This window comes from Chiloscyllium punctatum, chromosome 27, assembly GCF_047496795.1.
Source record: "Chiloscyllium punctatum isolate Juve2018m chromosome 27, sChiPun1.3, whole genome shotgun sequence".
In the NCBI taxonomy this organism is placed as follows: Eukaryota; Metazoa; Chordata; class Chondrichthyes; order Orectolobiformes; family Hemiscylliidae; genus Chiloscyllium; species Chiloscyllium punctatum.
Window position 1 is genome coordinate 22436774 of NC_092765.1, and position 9716 is coordinate 22446489.

The following is a 9716-nucleotide window of genomic DNA, read 5'->3' on the forward strand; positions in this document are numbered from 1 at the left end:
CACCAGAGCTTTATCTCCTCATGATTTGCAATGGTTATTCTTGCACATTCCTAAGATTAGTTTTGCAAGGTGAAGGAAATAAAGGTCACTATCAGGGCTTGTCTTCCATTGGAGAAATGAAAACGAAAGTAAATGCCCGAGGGGTGACTTTCATAACCTCATCATAGGACTTGGATCCTGACTTGTTTTTAAATGTTGGCAGTATTATTGGTCAATATGCACCTCAGAGCTCTGTCTCTCTGACAGTGAGAGCTGAATGGGCTGTGTGGAAATGAGCGAATCTTTCCTCTTATCCTTCACACTTGTTCCTGCAGCATATTGCAGGAGACTTAGAAGCTGGGAGAGGAGGGGCAACTGGCAGTATTGGGGCTGTCTGAGGGGACCTGTTGACAGATAACTGTATTTTGAAAAGGTGTGAACAGCTCCTTGAACAGCCTGAAATAGTCTCCCTATCGTTCTCATCCCACTTTTATTTTGGCCAAGAAATGAACTGGCGCTCTGCCTGTTTAACATGCATAAAATAGGCACCTTTGTAACTAATGCTTATGGTAACAGCAAATGGTTAGCGCCATTTGTCCAATAAGCATAAACAAGGAAAGGGTAAGTGGTGGGAATAAATATATACATAAATAAATATCACACGTTACATACATATTTCAGGACAATTTACAGTCCTTATGTACAAGTGCATGGTGTGAATTTTCCTGAGGTTTACAACATTAATAACAGTAAGTCCAACTGAGATACCGACAAACCAAAGCTTGGCGAATGAATTAAAGATGTCTATGAGGGACTCATGTTGGTTTTAGACTAGTACTTGTGGCCTGTGGTGACCCAAAACCTACTGAGAATCATAGCACATCTGGAATGCATGCCTGACTATATGCCTTCTCTGCATTTAATGTTCGGTCGTCATTCCTTTTAGCCTCAAGTACATTCTCTTCTCTGGGATCTATATTCATTTTATTTTAAATCCTGGGCATGGAGTTTGAAGAGGTTAAGGAAAGGTTTACAAAAGGGAATTTAGGACAGAAGACACAAAGCGTTTTTACAGGGAAGACCTACACCTGGAGCAAATCGCCTGGAAAAGTGGTTGAGGAATAACAATTCACAGGCATAAGAGCAGTAAGAGGAGATGAGGGTCATTTTGGAAGTGTCCATTATACAAACCATAGGGCACCCTTTGTCTGATTTGGTAACAGTGACGTATGTACAAGTACCAAAGGGGAGGTTTTATTATCAGAAGCTGATATTCAACACGTCTGCTTTGTTTTTGGAATCATTTCCAAGTGTTCCTAATGAATGGCATTGAATTGTTTTTTAAGTCATTTACCTGGCCCCTCAGTACTGTAACAAGGTAGAGATTACCCAGGTAGACAAAGAAGAAAGATGGACAAATGAATTGGCGTTTGGGGCACTCATAGATTGACATATTCTTTGCCACCATCAAATCTATTTGTGCTCACTACAGCTGAAACAATGGCATAAATGAGAGATGATTGGCACTGACCACCCCTGCTCAAAGTGGCCCAATCAAATAGAAATGTTAAAGACAGAAAGAAAGAAATTGTGTTGAATATCAGCTGAGATGACCTGCAGATGTTACAAAACACTGAGGAACCAATGAAGTAGTTGATGAAATGTAGTCACGGTTGTATTAGGGGAAGTGCAACCAATACACTGTAACCTTCTCTCCTACAGACACCACTGTAACCTTCTCTCCTACAGACACCAATTCAAGCTGGGGTACAATGCCAGCACCAAAGGGCTGAAATAATAAGTGACGAATATTCAGAGAGAGACATCACCATTGTTTGCTTGGTTAACACAGCACACAAGCCTGGATTCAGTCCTGGGCTGTTCTTTGCCTGTAGAACTCTCTACGATGCGCTTACCCCAAAGATATCAGAGAAGCCTTTTTTTTTGCAAAACCCCAGAACTGGTACAGTATAGAAGGTGGCCATTTGGCTCAGGATGCCTGCACGGGCTCTGCGAATGAACAACTTCCTTGCAGCTTTTCCCCGCCTTCGTTCTGTTACCATGCACATTGTTCATTTTCAAATATTTCTCCCACGACCTTTCAGATGGATCACCTGCCTCCCCATGCTTTCAGTCCTTAACCACCTGCTGAAAATGTTTTTGCTCATGCTGCTTCTACCTTTTTTGTCAATTATATTAAGTGAGCGCCGTCTTATTCCTGATACTGAGATCAGCAGGTGAGATCAGCTCCTCACTATCTAATGTACCCAGAACCCTCGTGATTCTGAACACACCTACCAGATGTTTGAGTTTTTTTTCCTCCAAAGGAAAACAATCCTAAAACAGTTCTACAATCTGCCTTCACAACGCAGCTTTGTCATCCCTGGCACCATTCTCATCATATTTTTCTACATTCTCTCCTTTGCTCTTACAGCCTTCCCAAAGTATGGCAGCCAGAAATAGATACAAATTTCCAGCTGAGGCCAAACAAGTTCCACACACCCTCCAAAGTTTCTGCCCAATGAGTGCCTACATTACTGTTGTGATGAGTCAATATGCAGAAGCCGCACCTTTCAGAGAATGGGCAGAGTATCCAGAAAGAAGATGAGGGGCACTTGCTTCATGCAGTTGTCATCACCTGGAACACACTGTCTGAAAGGGAGGTCGAAGCAAATTTAAGAGCAACTGTTAAAAAGGGAATTGGATACATACTTGAAAAGGAAACATTTGCAGCGATATGGGAGAGAATGTGTCAGTCAGAATAATTATCATTGACCATGAAGCGCTGTATGATATCCTGATGTTTTAAAAGGCACTATATAAATGCAACTTCTCTTCTTGCACAAGCAATTAAAAAACTGGCAAATTAAGCTATTACACATAAGTTAATACAACTGAATCTGAAAACTCAGCTCATTACTTTCCCATACAAGGACAAAAGCAACTAAGTTTATTTCGATAGGTGATTTAAAAAAAAACAGCATTAACTCAGGTTGTACCCTTTTACCATAATCAAATAATTCCCATTTAGTATGAATCAGCTTGGTTCAATTTTTAGCAGACCTGCCACAGAATCAGGCTCTTGAGGGTTCAAGTCAGCTTTGAATGCACTTTCTCAGCTCGTGACATCAATGCAATAACAAGAGACTGTCGATGGAAGTGTCGACTTTCAGATGAGGCTTCAAACTGAGCTCATTTGAGGAGTATGTAAAAGGGTCTCATGGTACTATTTGAAGTGGAGCACAGAGTTCTTCTCAAATCCTGGCAAAGACTCTGCTTTCAAATAAGGCCACCTGAACAGATTAACCTGCTTGTTTGCCGGAACACTGCTGTATACAGTATTTGCCAAAAATAACAAGAACCACGGCGTTTCAGAGTCTTTGCTTATACGTTTAGTACTCAGAAGACCTATGCAAACTGCAATGAGGCACAGTGTAAATGTATGTCTGTCTTGCTTCCCCAGCAGACAGTGCAATCTGGACCATAGACTTCTCTGGGCTTTAAATCCAATGGCAGGAGGCAGGTATCTAACGTAATTTATTCTCAAGTTTGGATTTTGACTAGTAGCATACAGGTTTTAATCTATGTGCATGAGGGAAGTTAATAATTAACTTTTCAGTCTATCTGGGCTGATGATTTTAAACCAGTATGTGTCAGAGTAACCGGGGTCCTTCTGGGGTGATAATGTGAGCCTGTCTGTATTGTGAGAACTTTATGATTGAACAGAACAAATACTGAAAGCATTAGATAGTGTGTTTTTAGTTTCAAAGAATCAAGTGATCTTTGCTTCAGAAAAAAACCATCGATTGGAAAGCATTTGTTTCAGTTCAGTGATGGCCTACCTGGAATTCGATGTAAGAACAATTACTCCTGGAGAAGGCGAATAGTTATGAACAGCCAAGTAATAAGTTACCTCAGTGTAAGGGTTTTAGACTTAAAGTTCCAAACTAAAGTGTTTGGTTGGAATCCTGAAGGGTTTATTTGAAGCTAAGAAAGTGTAAGCTCATTTGTGGAATAATGAAGGAAGAGGCTATCAGGCTCTGAAGATATGAAATTGAAAACAACAGCTAAGTCAAACCTATAGCTGTGATAGAGAAAGAAACTGTCTCTGGCTTTAAAGACTCCAGTGATAGAGTTGGAATAAGTGTGTTTCAAAATCTTTCAAATTGTGCTGTACATAAATAACTTGGTTGATTCCATTTTATCTTAATTTCTTTTGTACAATATTCTTTTGTTTTGTTGTTAATGCCAAAGCTGCAATGTTGTTTTCTTAGGTTTCGGTGACTAACCACCACGCTGAAGAAAAAAAATCTATAAACTAGATTTCAGTTTGGGATTTGACTTGTCAGACTCATAACACCAGCACCTCATCCAAGTTGTCACTCTTCAACTTAGACAATGAAATGTTGGGCTAGCTATTTGACTATGAAAGGCTTCCTGGTTCAGTCCTATTTTGTCCTCAGCTATCACATGAATTTTGTTTCTGCACCCGGAATTATTCGTTAGGAACAGGAAACATCAGCTGGGAAAGAGTGGTGCTGCAGTTGTTGATTCCTAAATTGTTGCACCACCCCTCTGCTGGAATATGGCTAGAACAACCAGGCGCTGGAACACAATTCTGAACTGTAGCCAGCATTGGGATCACTAGGGTGTCTATAATTGCATTTTTAAACAAACTAGCAAGGTTCAAATGCAGAATGAAGGTCAATGAACCAAATGTGTTTATCAGCTTGTGGTTGAAGGCTCTATTAAAAATATAAACAAGATTTTTTTGTTTAGTATAGTTTAGGATTAATACATTCCTCATTTCATCTTTCAATCCCTTATTGATTGCAAAAGAAAAGTTAAACTTGGTCACAAATACCCAGATTAATAACCACCAAAAAATCTAATTTGCTCAGCATTTCACACCATTGAACCATGTTTTCTTTCCCACAAATGCAGCACAAATATATCAATAAGAAGCATTAACCCTTTCTCTTCTGTTTATGTATGAGCTAATGGTTCTGAAAGGCTCAGTGTTGGAGACTGCATTATACCTCACCCAATCTGATGATAGAGACAGACTTGAGTGGGGAAATCAGGAGACCTGCTCTGAATCTCAAAGGAGACAGGTTATCATCTGTGTCTCTCAATTGTATGGGTAACAATATCTAGCCAACTAATGTCATTTGTACCTGATTGCTATCATGCAATGAACTTGGTAAGACAAGGAGAGAGCCCTCTTGTGGTGTAATGATAGAGTCCCTAACCCTGGACTGGAAATCCTGGGCTCAAGTCCCACCTGCTCCAGAGGTGTGTAATAACATCTTCTGAACAGATTGATTAGAAAACTAGGTAAAAATTAAAAAAAACTTCTATCTAGGGCCCTCTTGTGGCACAGTGGTAAAGTCCCTATTCTGGATCAGGAGGCCCAGGTTCAAGTCCTACCTGCTGCAGAGATGTGTAATAACATCTTCGAATAGGTTGACTAGAAAAATAGGTTAAGACCTTTTCTACAAACTCCACACTGTTCTGCTCCAGCTTTGGTGCAGTTTATTCTTTACAACTGATTGTCTCTGTTAGCTGGTGAAACACTGGCAGCTTTGTGTAGCGCCAGACTCCTTCAATGAAACATGAGTTTTAAAAGGTTGATAGGCCCCGGGTAAGGTGTGACACCTTTGAAGAGGACATTCCACTAACGAGTGCCACTTTTAAATGGAGGCTCCCGGTGACGATTCAGACTTTCAAGACAACATTTCCAGAGAAAAGCGGCGCTTGCAATGAGGACGTAACTAGCGTCATCGTTAATATTGTTGTTTATGGAAGGGGGATGTATGCAAATTGGTTGCTATCTTCCCAATATCACAATAGGGACTTTACTGGGCAAGTCAAACTAGCCAAACAAACCAGAATCAAAGGTTGTCAAGAAGAAAGGTAGCTGGATCATGGGCTACCTTCAGAAGTGAGGTACTTTGGGCTCAGTCAATGTATACACCGTTAAAAGAGAAAGTTAGGGCAAACAAAGCCAGGTTGACAAAGGAGAAAAAAAAACAACATAAAGAAGATGGGAAAGATACCAAGATCAACAAAGGGCCATAAGGCAGCTTAAAAGAGCTAATATAAAGGATTCTAAAAGGAAACTTGCCTGGGACATTAAAACCACCAAGAAGAAATACAGGTGAAATGGGTGGTCAGGAACAATGCTGGCTCACTAAAGACTAAAAGTGAGAGACTGTCAATAACTACGGGCAAATGGCAGACTTGATGAACAATTGCTTTGCCTCAGTATTATTAGAAAAGGAGTATAGTTTGCCAGAAATCCTGAGGAAATTAATAGTGGAGTAACAAAACTGTGGCAGATGGAGTTAAATGCATGTAGGTGGGAGGTTATCCATTTTGGACCAAACGAAAAATCATGGAACTTTTTAGATGGTATGAAGTTAAATATAGTGGATGCCATAGAGACTTGGGAGTTCAGGTGCATCGATAATTAAAATGTCACAAACAGGTACAGAAAATAATCAAGAGCACTAATGGAATGCTGTCCTTTATATCTACAGAATAGAGTACAAGGAAGTTATGCTGCAGCTACAGAAAACCCTGGTTAGACCTCACTTGGAGTACTGTGAGCAGATCTGTATACGTAAGGAAAGAATTGGCCTTGCGGAGTATAAAACATAGGTTTATAAGAATGATACCTGGATTTGAGGTGTTACATTATGAGGACAGACTGTACAAATTATGCCTGGCTTCTCTGGAATTTGCAAGGTTAAAAGATGATCTGATTGAAATCTTCAAGATATTAACGGGAAAAGACAGGGTAGACAAAGATAAATTATTTCCACTGGTTGGGGATTCTAGGACTCATCGGTATAGTCTGAGAATTAGGGGCAGACTGTTCAGGAGAGACATGAGGAAGCACTTCGACACACAAAGACTGGTAGATATTTTGAATTCTCTTCCACAAGTAACAATAAGTACAAAATCAGTTGTTTATTTGAAATGTGGGATAGACATTTTTTGTTAAGCAAAGGTATCAAGAGATATAGGCCAAAGGCAGGTATATGGAGTTAGGCCATACATCAGCCATGGTCTCATTTATAGGGGAAACATGCTCGAGGTGTTGAATAGTAACTCCTGTTCTTGGGTTACTATGTTCCTACCAAAAAAAGTACGCTTATGACAGGTATCAGGAGGATAAATGCAATTGAAGACCAGTCTGAACATAGAAGGCTCAGAGAGAGGGAAAGAGCCAAAGAAGAGCAAAGAGGGAGTATGAAAAGAGGTTGGAAATTAACATAAAAAAGAATTCCAATATCTTCTGGAGACATATAAGTTTTAAAAGGATAGTAAAGGGAGGAATTGAATTGATTGAGAAGTGAAAAGAGGATTGTTACATGGAGACAGAGTGCATAGCTGAAGTATTAAGTGACCACTTTGCATCTGTAGTAACCAAAGAAGGAGATTCTACCCAAGCAATGGTGAAAGAGGAGATACTTCAGGCAATAGAAGGGTTTAAAACTGAGAAGGAGGAGATATCGCATTGGCTGTCTGTATCTAAATGGGCAGGCACCAAGATCAGATGAGATACAACCGAGCGTACTGAGAAAAGTGGAAATGAAGTTTGCGGAGGTACTAGCTACAGATTTTAGTTTGTCTTAGTGTGATGTCAGAGAACTGAAGAACTGCAAGCAATATATCCTTGTATTACGTAAGACAGTTTGTAGCTGAAAAGGTTAAATGACATCATGTGTAAGCACAGCCTATCAGGAAAGAAAGGACTATTCTTGCAAGGAGCTAATCAGTCTCCAGTGTGTGCTTCACCGGCTGTTATTACTGTTAACAATGTGTAACAAATGTACAATTGTATATTTGCTTTTAAGTGGATCATATATTTTAGATGTAATGCAGTGAGCTGATAAGCAATATGTAATAACCCTTGATTATTTAATTAAAATTGTGCTTCTCTTCCTTCCCAGTATATCATGTGGGCATCCTTCCCACTTGGTATCAGGAACTCAACTAACACCAATAGAAAGATTGGTGGTAACAAATCTACCCATAATGTAGACAGCAACAGACAGCCAAGATTATAAGACCTACTTCAAAAACGTAGTGTAAAGATAACTCCAGTAACTATAGACAATTTATGGGGACACATCCAGAAACAATCATTCTGGACAAAATTAGCAGCCACATGCACAAATGCAGGTTAGTTAAATATGGATTTCTTAAGGGAAAGTTGTGTTTAACTAACTTGTTGGAATTTGAAGAGATAACACAGAGAACTGATGAAAACAGGATGCTTATGGTGCTGTATATAGACTTTCATAAGGTATTAGTTACAGTGTCATACAGCAGAGTTCTAAACAAAGTTCTAGCTCAGGGAATAAAAGGGGCAGTAGCAATGTGGATATGGAATTAGCAAGAGTGACAGTAAACACAGAGCATTCATGAATGGATGTGTTTTGGCTAGCAGAATGTTTGTAGTGGAGCCCACCAATGGTCAGTATTGGGATCATTGCTTTTTCCCGATATATATTAATACATTAATGGCCTGTCCTTGATGAAGAGATTCAAATTTCAAAGTTTGGGGATGATGCAAAACTTTGAAGCATTGTGAATTGTGAGAACTTCAAAAGAACATTGAGAAATTAGTGGGATGGACAGAGAGGTGGCAGATGAAGTTTAATGCAAAGAAAGGTGAGTTGATTGATGTTGATATAGTGAACATGCAAAGACAATATAAAAAAAAAGCCACAACTGAGCAGTGAGACCAGAGTTGAGAGAACAGACAATAAAAGATTCAATATTCTAGGCTGTATCAATAGCGACATAGAGTACTGGAGAAAGGAGGTTATGTTGAACTTTTATAGGACACCAATCCAACTCAGATTGAGTACTACTTTCAATTCTGGGCCCTACACTTTAGGAAGGATGTGAAGTAAAGGGTGAAAAAAGACCCATGAGAATTGGTCCAGGAATGAGGAACATCGGTAACAAAGAGATTTGAAAGGCTAGTACTGTTTTCTTGGCGAGAAGAAGGCTGAGTGGACATTTGAACAAGGTATTCAAAATCATGAGGGGTCTGGACAAAGTAAATCAGGAGAAACACCTTGCTCATGAAAGGATTGAGAATGACAGGTCACAGATTTAAAACAATCAGTTAAAGAAGCAGAACTTTCTCTGGGTGGGGTTAAATCTGCAATACACTGAGCGTGTAGTGAAGGCAGGTTTGACTGAGACACTCACAAGTGATTTAGGTTATTAACTGGAATGGAAGAATGTGGAACCTTACAAGCAGAAGGCAGGAGAACAAAACGTAAGTGAGTTATTTAGTCAGAGAGCTGGTATAGCCACGATGGGCCGGATGGGGTCCTTTTGTGCTGGAACAATTCTGTGTCTTCAAAACTACTTCATTGACCTTAAAATGTTTTGGGATATCCTGAGGTTATGAAAGGCATGGCACAAATGGAAATTCCTTCACTCCTACAGTTCATATGTTGATCCACACTCCTAGTCTGCCTGTATCAGGAGTGAATTCCCCAAAGATTAATCCTTTTGGTCAGCGCACAGCACAATCAACATAGAAACCACTTATGTGAATGGGGTCAAAGACAGGAATCTCACCCTACCTATTTGCTGATGTGGAGAAAGAGCCCCTCAATGTGAGCTGGCGGGTTATGATGTAACGAGAACCCCTGGAATGAATTGCAGCTTTGTGGCTCCCTTCACAGTAGCTTCATTATTTCAGT

The 9716-nt window shown here is 39.9% G+C and overlaps 1 protein-coding gene across 7 annotated transcripts in view; it reads right to left on the bottom strand.

Annotated features, from left to right (window-relative positions):
* LOC140453536 (transcription factor HIVEP3-like) overlaps nucleotides 1-9716 on the bottom strand; it is a 412504-nt gene that overhangs the window by 227401 nt on the left and 175387 nt on the right. The window lies entirely within an intron of this gene.